Raw genomic sequence first — 19,438 nt, forward strand, 5'->3', positions numbered from 1 at the left:
AACCATGGCATATGTGCTGATCTGGAAATGCTTGGCTGTTATCCAAGGCAATGTGGCTTTGAAAAACCAAGGGTGAAAGAACCTATTTATTTGTTTCCATTTTTAATTATCCTCTATATTATATGTTCAACTTTATAAATACTTCAGTCTTTTTAAAAGAAGCAGTTGGGATAGAAACTTATATACCCTTTTACATATTAATAAGTGAATCAACTGGTCTAATAGTTTAGACCAGCCACCCTATTTAGTCATTGCTATGGCTGTTAGGAGCTGTTACTTGTGTTGTTTTTTTTCAAAAAATTTTTTGTTCATTTTTATTTATTTATTTGAGAGTGACAGAGAGAGAAAGAGGCAGATAGAGACAGAGAGAGAATGGGCGCGCCAGGGCTTCCAGCCACTGCAAACGAACTTCAGACGTGTGCGCCCCTTTGTGCATCTGGCTAACATGGGTCCTGGAGAATCAAGTCTCGAACCAGGGTCCTTAGGCTTCACAGGCAAGTGCTTATCCACTAAGCCATCTCTCCAGTCGTCAAATATTTTATTTATTTATGAGAGAGAGAGAGAGAAAGAGGGGCAGAAGCAGAGGTAGAGGCAGATAGAAAATGGGTACACCAGAGCCTCTAGCCATTGCAAACTCAAGACACATGCACCAGCTTGTGCACAAGGCTTCTGTGGGTACTAGGAAATTGAACCTGGGTCCTTAGGCTTTATAGGCAAGCAACTTAACTGCTAAGCCATCAAGCCATCTCTCCTGAAGCCATCTCTCCTGCTCAACTCCACTTTTGTTTTTGAGATAGGGTCTCACTTTAGCCCAGGCTGACCTGGAATTCACTATGGAGTCTCAGGGTGGCCTCGAACTCACGGCAATCCTCCTACCGCTGCCTCCTGAGTGCTGGGATTAAAGGAATGCACCACCATGCCCGGCAAATTCAACTCCACTTTTTAAATAGAATTTTTTAAGTCTATAGATTTTATTTATTTATGAGAGAGAGAGAGAGAATATGGGTGCACCAGGGCCTCCACCCACTGCAAACTCCAAATGCATGCACCAGCTTGTGTATCTGGCTTATGTGGGTCCTGGAGAATCAAATTGAGGTCTTTTGGCTTTGCAGGCAAACACCTTAACTGCTAAACTGTTTTTCCAGTTCTCAACTCCATTTTTAGTTTCATTTCTGCTATTTTGCTATGTTATCATCAATATCTTTATTCATTGACTTTTGTTTTTATTTTGTGTGTGTGTGTGTGTGTGTGTGTGTGTGTGTGTGTGTGTATGTCTGGGTGCATGCCTAAAGAGACTAGAGGACCACCTTGGGAAGTCAGTCCTCTCCTTTTTGGGTCAGGGTCTTGTTTTGCTGGGTAGGCCGGTCTGTCCCACTCTCGAGCTTCCGGATTCTACTGTTTTACCCCCCCCCCCCATTGCTATAGGTGCATTGGGATTACAAAGGTATGTGCCACATTGCACTTGGTTCTGTGTGGGTGCTGGGGAGTCAAACTCAGGTTAGCAGACTCCCAATCAAGCGCCTTTAACTACAGAGCCATCCCCTCAGCCCAGCTTAAAAAGTTTTTTTTTATTTGCAAGCAGAGTGAGACAGGCTGAAAGAGCGAAAGAAGAGACAGAGACAGAAAGAGAATGGTCATGCCTGGATCTCCATCTGCTGCAAACAAACTCCAGATGCATGTGCCACCCTGTGCATCTGGTTTTACGTGGGTACTGGGGAATTGAACCCAGGTCATTAGGCTTTGCAGGCAAGTACAAACGTGTAAACATACCGGGCTCATTTGTTTATAAAACAAAGTTATTTTTGCTAATTGCATAAATGCCATCAAAAGCACATACTCCTTTTGCAACTAGGCTTTATTTGCTGGAACAAACACCTGACCAGATACAGCTTATGGGAGGAAAGGGTTTATTCCAGGCTTATAGAATCTAGGAGAAACACCATCAATGGTAGAAGAATCTGGCTCACTTCCATAGATCATGAATAGCCAGAGCTCAAAACTGACTCTTTGCACACCTTAGGGCTGGACTACAAGATCAGTCCCCCACTGACACCTCCTCCAGCAGGGCTCTGCCTGCTGGAGACTCAAGTTGCAAGTTTAATCAAAAATACCTCAGTAGCCCAGCATGGTGGCCCATGCCTTTTAATCCTAGCACTTGGGAGGCAGAGGTAGGGACATCACTTTGAGTTCAAGGCCATTCTGGGACTACAGAATGAGTGCCACATCAGCTTGGGCTAGAGTGAGACCCTACTTATTTAGAAAAGAAAACGAAACAAATTATGCAAGAGGCTTCTTTGGCTTAGCATTTCTTGGGGGTGAGAGTTGTCTACATCCTGAGGTGTTAGTTTTCTGTTGCTGTGTACTACAAATGCATCAGCTGTACCTTCTCTGGCTCATGAGTCCCTGTATAGCTTAGCCCAGTCCTTTGCTCAGGATGGCACGGATATTGTGTGGACTATGCTATTGTCTGGAGGCCCATCTGAGAGAATTCACTTCTCAGGCCACTCAGGTTATTGGCAGCATGTGTTTTTCTCCTGGTGGCATAACTGAGGACCCAGGATTTTACTTAGGGTTTTGAAAGGCTGCTGCGGGTCTCGGAGACTCCTTACAGCTCATTTCCCAGAAGTCTTCTCTATCGTGGCGCTTTCCTGGTCCAGCCTATGAGCTGCACTTGAAGGGCAAGGAAGGATATTACACAGTGTCATGAGCATGCACGCATCAGTGTTTGCATTCAAGTCTCATTCATCTTTGTTAGGATATGTCTGCACATGTGATAGGACTTGTGCAGACAATATGTTAACTTGATGAAAGTTGGTCAGCGTACACCCTAAACTCCAGTTTTTAACTCTATAGAGTCGATTATAGTGACAAGAAAAACTTTATACTTGTGTAAGTTATGTGAAAATAGGTACAAATGTTTGATGGAGCATATGATAAAGAGGGTAAGTGGAGGTTAGATGAGGTATTATAATATATGCCCCATCCAAATTTTTGCTCGTCTGGTGCTGTCAGTCATTCCATCAGTCGTCAGTTTCTTTGTATATTTTAAAGAGCTCATTACCATGAAGCCTAGTTTGCAAAGCAGCCTAGTACACTGTGGCTTGGCCCTGGGTTCCCCACTGCCTGAGATGAAGTCCCATCTCTGCTGCTTACTGCTGCATAGCCTGGTAAGTTGCTTCATGGAATATGCCCTAGAAAAATCTGTAAAATGGAAGCAATGACAGCAGAGACTGCTTCTTAATGTTGTGTGGATTGAGTTAATGCCTTTAATTATTTTTCTTTTTTCTTTTTTTGGTATTTTGAGGTAGGGTCTCACTCTAACTCAAGCTGACCTGGTTTCACTACATAGTCTCAGGGTGGCCTTGAAGTCACGGTGATCCTCCTACCTCTGCCTCCTGAGTGCTGTGATTAAAGGTGTGTGCCACCATGCCCGGCTTGTTCATTTTTTTTTAAAATTAATTAATTAATTTATTTGAGAGCGACAGACACAGAGAGAAAGACATAGAGGGAGAGAGAGAGAATGGGCGCACCAGGGCTTCCAGCCTCTGCAAGCGAACTCCAGATGCGTGCGCCTCCTTGTGCATCTGGCTAACGTGGGACCTGAGGAACCGAGCCTTGAACCGGGGTCCTTAGCTTCACAGGCAAGTGCTTAACCACTAGGCCATCTCTCCAGCCCAATTGTTCATTTTTTTTAAAGATTTATTTTTTGGGCTGGAGAGATGGCTTAGCGGTTAAGCGCTTGCCTGTGAAGCCTGAGGACCCTGGTTCAAGGCTCAATTCCCCAGGACCCATGTTAGCCAGATGCACAAGGGGGCGCATGCGTCTGGAGTTCGTTTGCAGTGGCTGGAGGCCCTGGCGCTCCTATTCCCTCTCACTCTTTCTCTCTCTGTTGTTCTCAAATAACTAAAAATAAACAATTTTTTAAAAACTTTTATTTATTTGAGAAAGAAGCAGAGAGAGAGAGAGAGAGAGAGGGATGGATGGGGAGAGAATGAGCCTGCCAGGGCCTCTAGCTACTGCAAACGAACTCCAGACAAGAAGCAACTTAAGGGAGGAAATGTTTATTTCACCAATAACAGTGTGTCAAGGTGGAGAAGGCCTGGTGGCAGGAGCATGACATACCTGGTCACATTCAGTCTTTAGTCAGGAAGCAGAGAGAGAGGAATGTTATTGCTCAGCTGGCTTTCTGGTTTTGCTTGCACTCCAGGAATGGCGATTCCCCACCTATAGGGTAGGTATTCCCATCTCAGTTCACCTAATCTAAAAACTACCTCACAGACATGCCCAGAGGCTTGTTTCCATTGCAATTCCAGATCCCATACAATTGACAATCACCAGTACTAACAGGAGAAAAGACTGACTTTCCCATAATGAAAATGTTAGTAACAAATGTCAAAGCTTTTCTAGGTAAACAGTGTGTTACGTTTTAGTTTAATTTATTTGATTACTGTTTAAATAAGAAAGTGACATGAGTTTATTCACCTTGGTTAGCTCAAATGTGGGAAATACCATTTTGTATTTTATAGAGCCCTATATTACCTAACACTTGAAACTAGATGGCTTGAATACTTTAATTTTAAAAGACAGAGTTATCTGACTTGTAATTCTGACTTATTTTGTGTGAATGAACCTTAGAACTTAAAAATAAAAAGATATAAAAAGGTGAAAGCAGTCTGGCAGAGCTTTCTGTAGGAATTGCCACGGTGAGGACCTTGTATGGATAGCCTGTTTTAAGTCCTGCACAGACCAACTGTCCCCCAGCTCCAGAGGGTCTCACTTCAGCCCAGGCCGACCTGGAATTCATGGTGATCCTCCTACCTCAGCCTTCTGAGTGCTGGGATGCCCACAAGGTTTTTTAAAGAGATATATTTTTTTTCAGTATAGTTACTATTAGCTAACATTTTATTTTTTTCCATCTCCAGTATGTCCTTCATGTTCTCATCTCATAAATCTCATTCCTTGTAATCTTCTGGAATGTTATTTCTCCAAATCAATATTTATGCAAATATGTTCATCATTTTATTGTTGCTTGCTTTGTTGAGATAGGGCCTTTCTATGTAGCACAGTCTGGCCTTGGACTCTTAGCCCTTCTGCCTCAGCCCCTTAAGTGGTAGGATTGTAAGCATGTACCACCTGGCTTCAATGATGATGATAATAATAATAACTATCACCATGTTTATTATTATTGTTGTTACTTTTTGGAGTTCTTGGCTTTGAACCCAGGGACTTTTCCATGATAGGCAAGAAAATCTTGGAACTACAGTTTGAAATTCTAGATGTATACTTTAATGCAATGACTATCATACATCACTCTTTAGGATTCATGTAATCTGCTAATGGAAAGCAAAACCAACCTTTTAACTGTTTTTTGGTTTGTTTTGAGGTAGGGTCTCATCTAGCCCAGGCTGACCTAGAATTCATTATATAGTATCAGGGTGACCTTGAACTTATGGTAATCCTTCTACTTCCACATCCTCTGGCCTCTAATATTTGTGGGTTTTTTTTTTTTCCAAAGCAAGGTCTCACTGTGGTCCAGGGGATATAGCTTAGTTGGTAGGGTGCTTGCCTGGTATGGACAAAGCCCTGAGTTTGGATCCCTAGCATCACATACAAACGCTTGGCAAGTAAAGACAGGAGGACTAGAAATTATCCCTAGTTACATAGTGAATTAGAGGCCAGCCTGGGAATATGGGACCTTATCTCAAAAGAATAAAGTAGGGCTGGAGAGATGGCTTAGTGGTTAATGTACTTGCCTGCAAAGCCTAAGGACCCAGGTTCAACTCCCCAGAATCCATGTAAACCAGCTGCACATACATCTAGAGTTTGTTTGTGGTGGCTGGAGACCTTGGCATGTTTTCTCTGTCTCTGTCTCTCTCATACCCACACACATGAATGAACAAACGAAAGAAAGAAAGAAAGAAAGAAAGAAAGAAAGAAAGAAAGAAAGAAAGAAAGAAGGAAAGGATCTTTAAGCAAAGAATAGAGGGGTTGGAGAGATGGCTCAGTGGTTAAGGTGCTTGTCTGCAAAGCCAAAGGACCTAGGTTCAGTTCTCCAGGACCCACATCACATAAGCCAGATGCACAAGGTGACACATGTGTTTGGAGTTCATTTGCAGTGGTTGGAGGCCCTGGCACACCCATTTTCGATCTGCCTCTTTCTCTATCAAAACAATAAATAAAAAATAAAATTATTTTTAAAAAGAGTAGAGTAAAACATAAATATTAGAAATTAGAGAATTAGGGTTGGGGAGATGGCTCAGTGGTTAAAGGTGCTTGCTTACAAAGCCTGTCAGCCTAGGTTTATTCCCCAGTACCCACCTAAAACCAAATGCACAAAATGTTGTATGTATCTGGAGTTTGTTTGCAGTGGTAGGAGGCCCTAATTTGACCCTTTTCTTTCTCTCTCTCAAGTAAATAAATAAATTAAAAAAAAAAAGAAAATTGAGCATTAATGTTTACTTGACTTTCCAGGAATTAATTTGAGTTTTATAGATTGCACTGTACACCACATGAAATGCTAAAATTCATTATGGAAGTTAAATTTGTTTTACTTGAAAATGTACTGATTACTGAATAAAAGGAACTCACTGAAGCCTGAAATACTATTTTGAGCTGTGGTGGTGTGCAACCATGATTAGGAGGGCCATTTAGAAGGTAGTGGTGACATGTTCTTGATGACTCAGGCTTGATGGTTTTTTAACTCTGGGCTGTGCAAGACCAGCCCCGTTCCATAATAATTCAGACTAGGAATATGTGGTTTGAGAAAATGCACCTCTTTATGATCTATATATGCATGCCAAGCAAGATGTTCAGAAATAAGGAGAGTAAGTGCTTTCAGAGAATGGAAATTGCTGCTTGTTTTTCTTGTCATTTTCAAGTACTTGGGAGATATCAATAATGAGGAATTTCAAATAATTTTTCAACTGTCACTGTCCTCCCCAAGTTCATTGCAACTAGCTCTTACATACAGACCATGTATTAGGCCTTGGGGAGCATATTAATATAAGTTAGAAGAGTTTAACATATAAACATGGTTGCTTTTAGCCACCAAGAATAACATTGCTATTGTAAAGTTAGTAAAATACAGTGTCACAAATCATCATAGGGTTTAAGAAAGTTCTGACAGTTGAGTTTAACCTGTTTGTCAGCTTGTATTTAAAGAAAAATCTGTGTGTTCTTGGTACCATGCCTAAATTGCTAAACAGCACTCCAACTCAACAAACGCTGTTCTTGGGAAGAGTACAGTCCTTCTGTGAGTCTGTTCATGGCACTTCAGGAAGGACCAATGAGGGCTGCATAAGACTCATCTCCAAATTCGTTCAGCTTTCTGCCGCCTCCTAACCTCGCTTTCAGACCACACTGCCAACTTCTTTCTCCATGTGTCTGATCTTCCTTCTTCGGGACTAAAGTTTAATTTTTAATAGCTTAATTTTCCACCATATCTTAAATTTTCTTTGGGTTAAGAGCTTTTCCTTTTCTTTCATTTCAAAACATTTCCTTAACAATGGTTGCTTTGTTTTTGTGCTACTTTCTTTTAAAAAAATATTTATCTATTTGATAGAAGGAGAAATAGGCAGATAGAGAGAAAATAGGCATGTCAGGGCTTCCAGTCACTGCAATGAACTCCAGATGCGTGTGCCACCTTGTGCATCTGGCTTACGTGGGTCCTGAGGAATTGACCTGGGTCCTTCGGTTTGATAGGCAAGTGCCTTAACCACTAAGTCACCGCTCCAGCACACACACACACACACACACACACACACACACACACACACACACATTATTTATTTATGAGAGAGAGAGAGGCAGATATATATATATAGAGAGATAATGGGTGTGCCAGGGCCTTTAAGCCACTGTAAATGAACTCCAGATGCATGTGCCACTTTGTGCATTTGGCTTTACAAGGGTATTAGGGAATCAAACCTGGGACCTTAGGCTTTGCTGGCAAATGCCTTTAACGTTGAGCCATCTCTCCAACCCAACAATGGTTGCTTTGTCTTTGTGCCACCTTCCTTGATATTGTTCTAAGGTTGCCACGTTAAATAGTGAGAAGTTCCTTATCAAATCATTTATCCCTTACCGTTTACTTTTCTATTCCTCCTCTCATGGGCTGGGGACCAAAGTCAGTGGTAGAGTCCTTGTCTACCACACAGGAGACCCTGAGCACTGTCCCCAGCACCACCCTAAAATTGTATCAGAGTACCTCTACTCTGCCTTATATTCTTCTTTAATCTTCCCCCCTTTTCTTCCTGTTTCAGGGTTTATGGGGAGGGTATCCTGGTTCTGCTAGGCAGGTAGTCTACCAATGAGCCACATCCCAGTCCCAGGACATCCTCTTCAGCAGTCCCCAAATCTCCAAATTGGGCTGTCAGTGCCAGTGTTAAATCTTTGCCACTTTGTCAGCCTAAAATACACATCTGAAAATGGAAAGTTGGATGCCATACATCTTATGTGAACTTCATTAATCTTGTCAGTTCCATCATTTCCTCTATTCCTTAGTTTTGTGCAGTTCATTTCAGTGGGTAATCTTCAGGCTGAATTGATTTAGCATTCTAGAAACATACAGAACGTTCACACCTTGTAAATGTTATGAACATGACAACAATAGCAGCTATAGTATCTCTAATGCGCCTGAGAGATTTGCCTGGAACGTCAGAGCTTCTTCTAGGACTCTGTTTTTGAGGGGTAAATGCTACCCAGATGGGAGTTACTGGGACTGAGAAACCATTTTCTTTTTGTCTTTGAAAATTTCCCTTCTGTACTTTGAATTTCAGGTGATCACCAGAAAATTTTCTTTGTTTCAGACACCATTTATTAATTATATGTAAACTACCATGTTATAGTTTAGAAGTACTTCCAAGGATAATGTTTCATGGTACATCTTCTACTTTTAGTAAGCTCCATTCTCCATCTTGCAGACATGGCAGATGCATGAGTTATTTTATAATCACCATTCAGCACAACCCAGAGAATCACAGAAATATAAAATGTTCATCTGCACCACCCCATATGCTAAATATTTTGAATTATGGCTAATATTGACCTTTGTAGTTTGCTGAGAGTGGACTGACTCTTATCTTTGTGGGCCATAGGGTCCTCAGTATTTTCATGGCCACTTAGTGCCTCCCAGGTTTAGCTTAAGAGTCTAGTTTGGATGGTTTGTGTTTTTTTCCCTTTTTCCCTACCCTCCCCCCTTTTTTCCCCCTTTAATTTTTTTTTTTTTTTTTTGAGGTAGGATCTCACTCTAGTCCAGGCTGACCTGGAATTCACTATGTACTCTCAGGGTGGCCTAGAACTCACAGTGATCTTCCTACCTCTGCCTCTTCAGTGCTGAGATTAAAGGCATGCACGACCATGCCCAGCTTCCCTCCTCCCTTCTTTTGTTTTGAGGTAGTATCTTGCTCTAGCCAGGCTGACCTATGTAGTCACTATGTAGTCTCAGACTGGCTTTGAACTCATATTCACAGATCCTTCAACCTCAGCCTCATGAGTGCTGGGATTAAAGGGCTATGCCACCACATCCGGCTGGTTTGTGGTTTCTTTGAACAGGTTTTTCTTTGCTTGTCTGCCTTTCTTCCCTCTTTTCTTCTTTCCTTCCCTTCTTTCCCTCCCTCCCTCCCTCCCTCCCTCCCTTCCTTCTTTTGGTTTTTTGAGGTAGGGTCTCATTCTGGACCAGGCTGACCTGGAATTAACTATGTAGTCTCAGTGTGGCCTTGAACTCACAGTTATCCTCCTACCTCTGTCTCCCGAGTGGTGGGATTAAAGGCAAGAACCACCATGCCCAGCTTGAACCAGTTTTTCTGATGATGGTAATTCTGTTTTCCAGTTAAGTTTAAAAGGGGCAGGGGGGGGGAAACAACCAATCAGTAAGGCTTACTTTGAAGGAATTTAAATTCTTTTTAGCCATCTGTTTTCAAACAGGTCTATGAAAGAATTAAGTCCTTTATATATATAAAAAAATATGGGCCAGGCATGGTGGTGCATGCCTTTAATCCCAGTACTTGGGAGGCAGAGGTAGGAGGATTACTGTGAGTTCAAGGCCACCCTGAGATGCCATAGTGAATTCCAGGCCAGCCTGGGCTAGAGTGAGATCCTACCTCAAAAACACACACATACACACACACCCAAAAAAAAGGGTGACTTTTTTTTTTTTGTTTCATAGATTTTTCTTTATTGTTTTTTTTCTTTTTTTCTCATTTTTTATTAACATTTTCCATGATTATAAAAACTATCCCATGGTAATACCCTCCCTCCCTCCCTCCCCCACTTTCCCCTTCCATTCTCCATCATATACCCTCCCCATCTCAATCAGTCTCTCTTTTATTTTGATGTCATGGTCTTTTCCTCCTCTTATGATGGTCTTGTGTAGGTAGTGTCAGGCACTATGAGGTCATGGATATCCAGGCCATTTTATGGCTGGAGGGAGCATGTTGTACGGAGTCTTACCCTTCCTTTGGCTCTTACATTCTTTCTGCCACCTCTTCTGCATTAGACCCTGAGCCTTGGAAGCTGTGATCGAGATGTTACTCAGTACTCCAGTCACTTCTTTCCAGCACTATGATACCTTCTGAGTCATCTCAAAGTCACTGCCATCTGAAAAGAGAAGATTCTCTACCCAAAGTGAGAGTAGTGTTAATATAAGGGTATAAATATTAAGAGAAGTGCTTACTGGGCAGTTTGATAAGCATAGTATATACATTTATCCAGACATCAGCAGATGTTACACCCCTAGGGCTCATGACTACCCCTGTTTTAAGTTTTTAGTATCAGGGATGTGTTTCCCCCCATGGAGCGGGCCTCCAGTACAATTGGAAGGCAGTTGGTTTCCTCTATGACAGACGTGCCACAGTTGTACCCATTGGCTCATTTGGCCTGGCTGGCCAAACATAAGGCTTGCAGTATCCACTGTTGAGTATCTTCACTGGTGGTATCTCTTTCTCCCATAAAGGTGACTATTTTCTCAGTTCTCCTAAAGATAAATTCATTGTAGATGCATAGAAGGGAAATGAATTCATTACATAGAGTGATACCTTAGTGTCAGTTCTCAGAACTGATCTAGGGGCTTCAGAGTCTCCATGACTTTTTTTTGTGGTTCTCCAAGGTAAAATGTTTTCATAAAAATGCTGTTATTAGGTGGGCATGGTAGTGCATGCCTTTAATTCCAGCACTCAGGAGGCATAGGTAGGAGGATCACTGTGAGTTCAAGGCTATTCTGAGGTCAGCCTGGGCTAGAGTGAGACCCTACCTCAAAAAAAAAAAATGCTGTTATTGGGCTAGAGAGATGGCTTAGCGGTTAAGGTTCTTACCTGTGAAGCCTAAGGACCCATGTTCTACTCTCCAGATCCCATGTTAGCCAGATGCACAAAAGTCAGGCAAGTGCAAGGCCACACATGCCCTCCAGGTGGCACATGTGTCTGGGGTTCAGTTTTAATGGCTGAGGGCCTGGCACACCAATTCTCTCTCCTTCTCCCTTCTCTGTCTTTCTCTCTCTCTAAAAATAAAAATAAATGCTATTATTTTTCAGTTTCCCTCTCACTGTTAAAGGATGGATGTGTAGAGAATGCATGTTGTGTGGTGCTCTGGTTACTCTTGTGGCTAAGGGAGCATGTGCTGTGAATGCTTGTCTTTTAATTTTTAAAATTTTCATATTTGGGGGCTTTTTTTTTCGAGATAGGGTTTCGCTCTACCCTAGGCTGACCTGCAGCTCACTGTAGTCCCAGGCTGTCTTTGAATTCACAGTGATATTCCTACCTCTGCCTCTGAGTGCTGGAATTAAAGGTGTACACCCCATGCCAGGCCTAAATTTTTTTTAAATTTTTTAGATTTAAAAATTTTTTTAAAATTTTTATTAACATTTCCATGATTATAAAATATATCCCATGGTAATTCCCTCCCTCCCCACCCCTAAATTTTTATTTTAATTTGATTTCCAATAAATAATGATAGTGTATTGGGTACATAAACAGAGCTTCTTTGAAGGGTCTCAATAACTTTTCTTTTTGGTAGCCTGTTGTTGAGACAGGGTTTCACTATGTGGCCCTGGCTGGAACAGAGCTCATTATGTAGAGGCTGGTCTAGTCTTGCATTGATACTCCTATCTCTACTTCTTGAGTGCCAGGATCACAGGTGTGTGCCACCATGCATGGCTTTCTTCTCATGTCTAAAGAGGTGTCCTGAGACTAAAAATCTTGAGAGCTGCTACAAGGTTTGTTCTGAGAAGCCCTCTTGAGAACAGCTGCTCTGGAGTTGCATAGGATTGTGCACTGTGCTAGCCAGGTGCTCAATAAACGTTTTTGAAATGGACTTTGATCGAGTGATTACAATATAACCTTTGAGGTCTCTTGCAAGACAATGTTTGAGCATGGAAATGGGTAATTCTGTGAAGCGATGGGTGACATACTCTTTCTTTCTTAAAAAAATTTTTTTTATCTACAACTTCCATAATTATAAACAATATCCCATGGTCATTCCCTCCCTCCTCGCACTTTCCCCTTTGAAACTCCACACTCCATCATATCCCCTCCCCCTCTCAATCAGTCTCTTTTATTTTGATGTCATGATCTTTTCTTCCTATTATGATGGTCTTGTGTAGGTAGTGTCAGGCACTGTGAGGTCATGTATATCCAGGCCATTTTGTGTCTGGAGGAGCACATTGTAAGGAGTCCTACCCTTCCTTTGGCTCTTACATTCTTTCCACCACCTCTTCCGCAATGGACCCTGAACCATGGAAGGTGTGATTGAGATATTTCAGTGCTGAGTACTCCTTTGTCACTTCTTCACAGTACCATGGTGCCTTCTGAGTCATCCCAAGGTCACTGCCATCTGAAAAGAGAAGGTTCTCTAACCAAAAGTGAGAGTAGCATTAATATATGGGTATGAATGTTAAGAGAAGTGCTTACTGGGCAGTTTGATGAGCATAGTATATACTTTTAGTCAGACAGCAGCAGATGTTACACTCCTAGTGCTCATGACTACCCCATGACTGTTGTAGGTTTTCAGTATCAGGGATACTGAATGGGATTCCCTCCGATGGAGTGGGCCTCTAATCAAATTACAGGGCAGTTGGTTTCCCCTATAACAGACATGCCACTATTGCACCTGTTGGCTCATTTGGCCTGGCTGGCCAAATTTAAGGCTTGCAGTGTCCACTGTTGGGTATCTTCACTGGTAGTTTCTCTCTCTTCCATTGAACTGTATGCAGCATGGCTTTTTCTAGCTTTCTGTCAGCTGGTCTACACGGAGGAGGTTTCCAGCTCAGCTCCAGCAGGGTTTCTCAGTAACCTTGCAGCCCAAGTAGGGTTACATACTCTTTCAAAAGTCATTTTTGGGGAATGCCTCCTTTCACTGGCAGTTAGTTATCTAGCTTATTTGAATCATCTAGGTCAATGTTGACCATTAGTATGAGAGTTGTATATAAATTTTATATTTTTCCTTCTCCTTTTTTTTCTCTCTCAATCTCCCTTTCTTCATATTTTTCTTTCTTTTGTATAAGAGATTGAAGTCAGGACCTTGTACTTGCTAAGCGGGTACTCTTTCACTGAGCTGTCTCCCAGCTATCTTTTCAGTTTCGATTTTGATCTAGAATATTACCACATTACCTAGGCAGGTCTTGAACTTATGATTCTCCTACTTCAACCTCTAGAGTAACAGGTATTATAGGCTTGTGCCAATATGCCTGACAGTAATATTTTTAAAAAGTTAAAATAAATAGATGAAATTAATTTTTAAAAATACTTTTATTTTGGGGCTGGAGAGATGGCTTAGTGATTAAGGCGTTTGTCAACTCTCCAGGTCTCACGTAAGCAAGATCACACATGCACACAAGAGGGTGCATGCGTCTGGAGTTCAGTTGCAGTGGCTGGAGGCCCTGGTGTACCCATTCTCTCTCTTGCATATTTTTAAAAATTTTTATTTACTTATTTATGGGCGGGATGAACGGACATGTCAGGGCCTCTCACCATTGCAAACAAACTTGAGATATGTGCACCACCATGTGCATATGGTTTCTGTGAGTTCTAGGGAATTGAACATGTGTCCTTAGGCTTCATAGGCCAGTGCCTTAACCACTAAGCCATCTCTCCAGACCAGAATTAATTTTAATACATTTTCTTTTAGTATCTAAAAATCTAAGGGTTTCAACATAATCAGCACAGTAATTTATTATGAGGTAGTTCACATCCATCCCTTTGGTAGCACTAAGGGCTGGGTTGTTATTCTGCATGTAGACCACTTACTCCATTCTGGGATGTCACTGTGTCTGCTGAGTAGTCAAAGGGAGTGCTCCTTGCCCTTTTGGAGGAATATTAGCTCTTGTGTTCTGGAGTTTTTCTCCTAAGTAATTTTTTTCTAAAAATTTCCCATTTGTCATAACATATTACTGCACACAGGGGTTAGTTTTTGATCTTAATGCCAAACTTTCCCCTGCTTTTTTGGCTTTGTATTATATCCCCTCATCTCGCTTGGGATTATGGGTGGTGTCAGAATGTACAAGTGAATTAATGCCTTGTGTAAAAGAAACCACTATTGGGTGCTGGAGAAATGGCTTAGTGGTTAAGCCCTTGCCTATGAAGCTTAAGCACTCTGGTTCGAGGCTCGATTCCCCAGGACCCACGTTAGCCAGATGCACGAGGGGGCGCACTCATCTGGAGTTCGTTTGCAGTGGCTGGAGGCCCTGGCACGCCCATTCTCTCTCTTTATCTTCCTCTTTCTCTCTCTGTCTGTTGCTCTCAAATAAATAAATGAAAAAAAAAATAAAAAAACCACTATTTTTTTCCCCAACTTCATTCCCTGTATTACTGTTACAAAAATGAGGTAAGAGTTAAAGGAACTGTGGTGTTTTTACATGTAAGAACTAAAGGGGGGGACCATTTTCCCCCTTCTAGAGTGAATAATAAAGAACTATGACTTCTGCATTATCTGAATTTAATTTTTTCTTACCATATGCAAATTTAAAGAGAAGAGTTTGTTGAAGGGAAATGTTTAGAGGGGGGAATTCTTATGGACTTTTCACAGTCTGTATCTATTTAGCAACATATTTGACACAATGCCATGTTTAATTAATATAAGAGTGTCAATTCACAAAATTGTACTCTGCAAGAGAAGCAAATCATAGCAGAATAGGAAGAGTAGGAAATACATGTCCCTTTGGCAGTGTGTTGGACATTTCATTCTCATTATTCATTTTTTATGTGCACGCTCAATTGCACGACTACCAGATTTCCAGCATTAATCTCTCTACCTCCCACACCCTTTCTTTCTTTGGTTTTTCCAGGTAGGGTCTTGCTCTAGCCCAGGCTAACCTGGAATTCACTATGTAGTCTCAGGGTGGCCTTGAACTCACAGTAATCCTCCTACCTATGCCTTCTGAGTGCTGGGATTAAGGCATGTGGTACCACACCTGACCCAAAACCAATCTCTAAAAACATAGTCTTTGAGAATATGTCTTCTGTTTGCCTGCTGATTTATTTTGCTATAGACGTATTTTTTTCACTTTTTTATTATTGGATATGGACATATTTTGTATGTAAACATCACATGTTGGTACCATCCTTTCCCTCCTCCCTGCCACTTTTCTGAGGAGGCCTTCCTCATTGGGGATGCAGGTCAACCCCATGGGGATTAGGGGTCATGCATTATGGGGCAGCAGTCAGTTATGGGGGAAAGGCAGTGTTTGTGCAAAATGTCCTAACTTGTGGCTCTAACAATCATTCTGCCCCCTTTTCCGCAAAATTCCCTAAGCCATAATGGGAACACTTTAAATCTACTTCAGTGATGGGCACTTAGGAGCCTCTGGATCTCTGGTTTGGTAGGTGTTGAGTGTCCAAAAATATGGAACACTTCATGAATTTGTGTGTCATCCTTACAACGGGGCCATGCTGATCTTCTTTATATCGTTCCAATTTTAGTATACGTGCTGCCAAAGCGAGCATAGTAAACATAACTTTTTCAAGTAGCTTGTATGAACTTTAAGCCAAAGCCTTTATTATATAGCCACCAATAGTGTACAGCCATGAAGAGTCATGGTCATTATTCTGTTCTGGTATTCTCAACACAGTCATGCCTGTATACCAGCCTCTGTTCTCTTAACTTCACATTTTTCTCTGTTCCATCAGTATTTTTCTGCTTTTTTAGAAAACAGCTAAGTAGAAACTGAGTCTCAGGAAGTTGTCTGCCCCATTATGTTGCCCATAAAGCAGGTGTGCCATTGCCAAATAGCACTGTGTCCTTCTGTGGTGATGGCACAGGGAGCCAGACCTGCTGTGATGAAGTGAGTTGTGCTCTTGGGCACTGTCCTCACGGTCAGGCCTTGCTGTGGGTTCCATTCTGTGGCTCAGGGTGACTTTCCTGAATGGAATGCATCCTCCCCCCCCCCACCCCCCGCTGCAGCTCTGTTCCTTCTATGTTCTTCCCACACCAGTTAGAAGCAGTCAGGTGGTTCTGAATGGTACCCACAAATTGTTAGTAATTTTTCTTTTTGGCCCCCTAACTTGTTTGAATAAGGAATTGATGTGTATAAATTCAGGGTTATGTTGCTTAGTGAAGCAAGTCTAATTCATTCTATAGAAAGCCTGAAGTTTAAGGCTTGATTCTACAAAAATTGAAACAACAGTAGTACCTGCAATTAACACATACAGGGCAGTGAAAAACTTCATCAAGAAACCGTTAGTAGCCGGGCGTGGTGGCGCACGCCTTTAATCCCAGCACTCGGGAGGCAGAGGTGGGAGGATTGTGAGTTCGAGGCCACCCTGAGACTCCATAGTGAATTCCAGGTCAGCCTGGGCTACAGTGAGACCCTACCTCGAAAAACCAAAAAAAAAAAAAAAAAAAAAAAAAAAAAAATAAACCGTTAGTGCATGTCTGAAGCCATACGTAGTACCAAACCCATTTTGCTCTCTCTCTACTTATGATATTTAACATATCAATTGATAATAAACAACTCATAATAAAATAGAATAATTATAATAGTATACTGTAATAAATTGTGAATATGTTCTCTGTGGAAAAATACGGATGTGCTATAGATCTTAGCAACTTAGCATATGATATCTACTTTCTTGCCATGAGCCAGGGTCTTGCTATGTAGCCCAGGCTGAACTCACGCTCATGAGCCTCCTATATCAGCCTCCCTAGTTTATAGGGTTACAGGTGTGTGCCATCCTACCTGGTTCTTTCTAACTGCGATAAGGGCTGTCATCTTTTCGCTTGGAGGAAAACACATGGCTTCTCTGGCCAACAGTGAGTTGCTGACATCACTACTCTTGCACTTTGGGGCCACTAGTTAAGTACAGTACAATAAGGATTACCTGAACACAAGCAGTTGATCTGCTAGTTAAGTTGGCTACTGTGACTAAGGGGAGGATAGCATATACAATGAGGATGCACTGAACAGAAGGTGGATTCGTGTCATAGGCAGGATGGAGTGGGAATGGGTTGCACTAAAACCTGTGCATTGTTTATTTCTAGAATTTTCCATTTAATATTTTCAAATCGTAGTTGGTAACTGAAGCCAAGAATGACTCTGTACTACTATATTATGTGTTTATCACGTGCCAGGCATTTTATTAAGTAGCTTACATGCACTAACCTTAGTTAGTTCCCAGCAACCCTTTAAACATGGTTCTTCTATCCCCTGCCATGTTTTATAGATAAGGAGCCACAGAAAAATTAAAGTAACTTGCTGGGGGCTGGAGAAATGGCTCAGTGGTTGAGGCACTTGCCTACAAAAGCCTAACAACCTGGGTTTATATTCCCCAGTACCCACCATAAAGCCAGATGTACAAAGTGGTGCATGCATCTGGAGTTTATTTTGCAGTGGCTGAAGGCCCTGGTTTTCGTTCTCTCTCTCTCTGCTTGCAAATAAATAAATACATAAATAATCACTTGCTTGATGTTCTGCATTAAGAAATAGTCCCAGAATTTTGAATCCAAAGCTTGACTTCTTTGGAGGCTTTGCAGTTTTTTTTTTTTTAATTATTTTGTATTTATTTTAGAGAGTGAGAGAAAGAAAGAGGCAGATAGAAAGTATGGGCATGCCAGGGCCTCCAGCCACTGCAAACTAACTTCAGCTACATGTGCCACCTTGTGCATCTGGCTTACATGGGTCCTGGGGAATTGAACCTGGGTCCTTTGGCTTTGAAGGCAAGCACCTTACCTGCTAAGCTATCTCTTTAGCCCAGGTTTTTGTTTCTTTGAGACGGGGTCTGTAGTGGACAGCTTCATGTCGCTGAGATGAACTTTTAAACCAGGCACAGTTATGGAAGAAGGGATATTTACTGAAACTTATAGATCCAGGGGAAGTTCCATAATGGCAGAAGCTGGCCCACTTTCATAGGTCCAAGCAGAGAGAGAAAAAGCCATAAGCCAAAACCCCAAAAGCCATACCATAAGCAAACACATTTTAGGAACTCCAAGCACTTTGTATATCTTTAGATTGGAATATATCTTTAGACTGGAATTTTAAATCCACCACCACACCTAAGGACTGGATCCATGACACCTCCTCTAGCCAGGTTGCTGGAAATCCAAGAAGCTTTATTAAACTCCTGAATCTATTGGTGGGGGGGGGGATCTATTTAAACTACCACAGGGTCTTACTGTAGTCCAGGCTGGCCTGTGTTCCACATGCTCCTGTTGCTCTGCCTCTTGACTGTTGGATTACAAGCTTTGCTTTCAGTAATATATTCAGTTGTTGGGCAAAAATTCCCCTTTTAGTATTTTGTGGAAACTTAAATCTTATTTCACTGGTGACTAGGCAGAATAATAATGTTTTATAGATATTGTAAAAGAGACATCAGTTATCATGTTACTGTTTTAAGAATTGCCCCGAGAGCAACAGATGAAGATGGCGAGCTAGGTGGTTGAGTTCTGCCTGTGATTTGACGCAGCAACAAGAAGTAGAAATAGCTCAAGACTTCTCACAGGTCAAAGAGCTAGCAGGGTCTGATGATGATTCTGCTTCTCATTAAATTCTCTACCTGCCTTTCTACAGTCCCAATTTTGATTTGTCAGAGTCTGTCTTCTTAGCAAATTCTTTCTCTAGGTCTAGCTCTTCTTTCCCAGGTGGAGGTCACTGATGGGGAGCAGCCTCTGTTCTGCCACCATGTTTTTGCAGTGCTTTACCGACTATATGTGCAGTACTGTCTTTTCTGTTGCACGTCCTTTCCTTGAGCTCCTTCAAGTTAGGCTGTGTCTGGCTCATCCTTATAGCTTGAGCTCCACTCATTCATGTAATTAAATTCCATCAATAGGCAAGGCTTACACATTCTTGGAACTGAGCTGTGTATATTCCTTCTATTAATCTTCATCCTGAACTAAGAAAAAAAAGCTGCAAATAAAAAATAAAATAAAAAAACTGCATACCTTTAGGCCAGGCATTCATGCCTTTGAATAATTTATCATGTAAAGTTCCATGTAGTGGTCATGTCTCTGAGCTAAA

At 41.7% G+C, this 19,438-nt stretch overlaps 1 protein-coding gene and 1 non-coding gene across 8 annotated transcripts in view; one reads left to right on the plus strand and one right to left on the minus strand.

Annotated features, from left to right (window-relative positions):
• The window catches only part of Sik3 (SIK family kinase 3), a 286,449-nt gene that overhangs the window by 133,846 nt on the left and 133,165 nt on the right, over positions 1-19,438 (plus strand). The gene's annotated exons all lie outside the window — the stretch shown is intronic.
• LOC123459686 lies at positions 15,826-15,932 on the minus strand. The gene has a single exon (XR_006636444.1). It is a non-coding gene; the product is annotated as a U6 spliceosomal RNA (small nuclear RNA).

The sequence above is a fragment of the Jaculus jaculus genome, chromosome 3 (assembly GCF_020740685.1).
Source record: "Jaculus jaculus isolate mJacJac1 chromosome 3, mJacJac1.mat.Y.cur, whole genome shotgun sequence".
NCBI lineage: Eukaryota > Metazoa > Chordata > Mammalia > Rodentia > Dipodidae > Jaculus > Jaculus jaculus.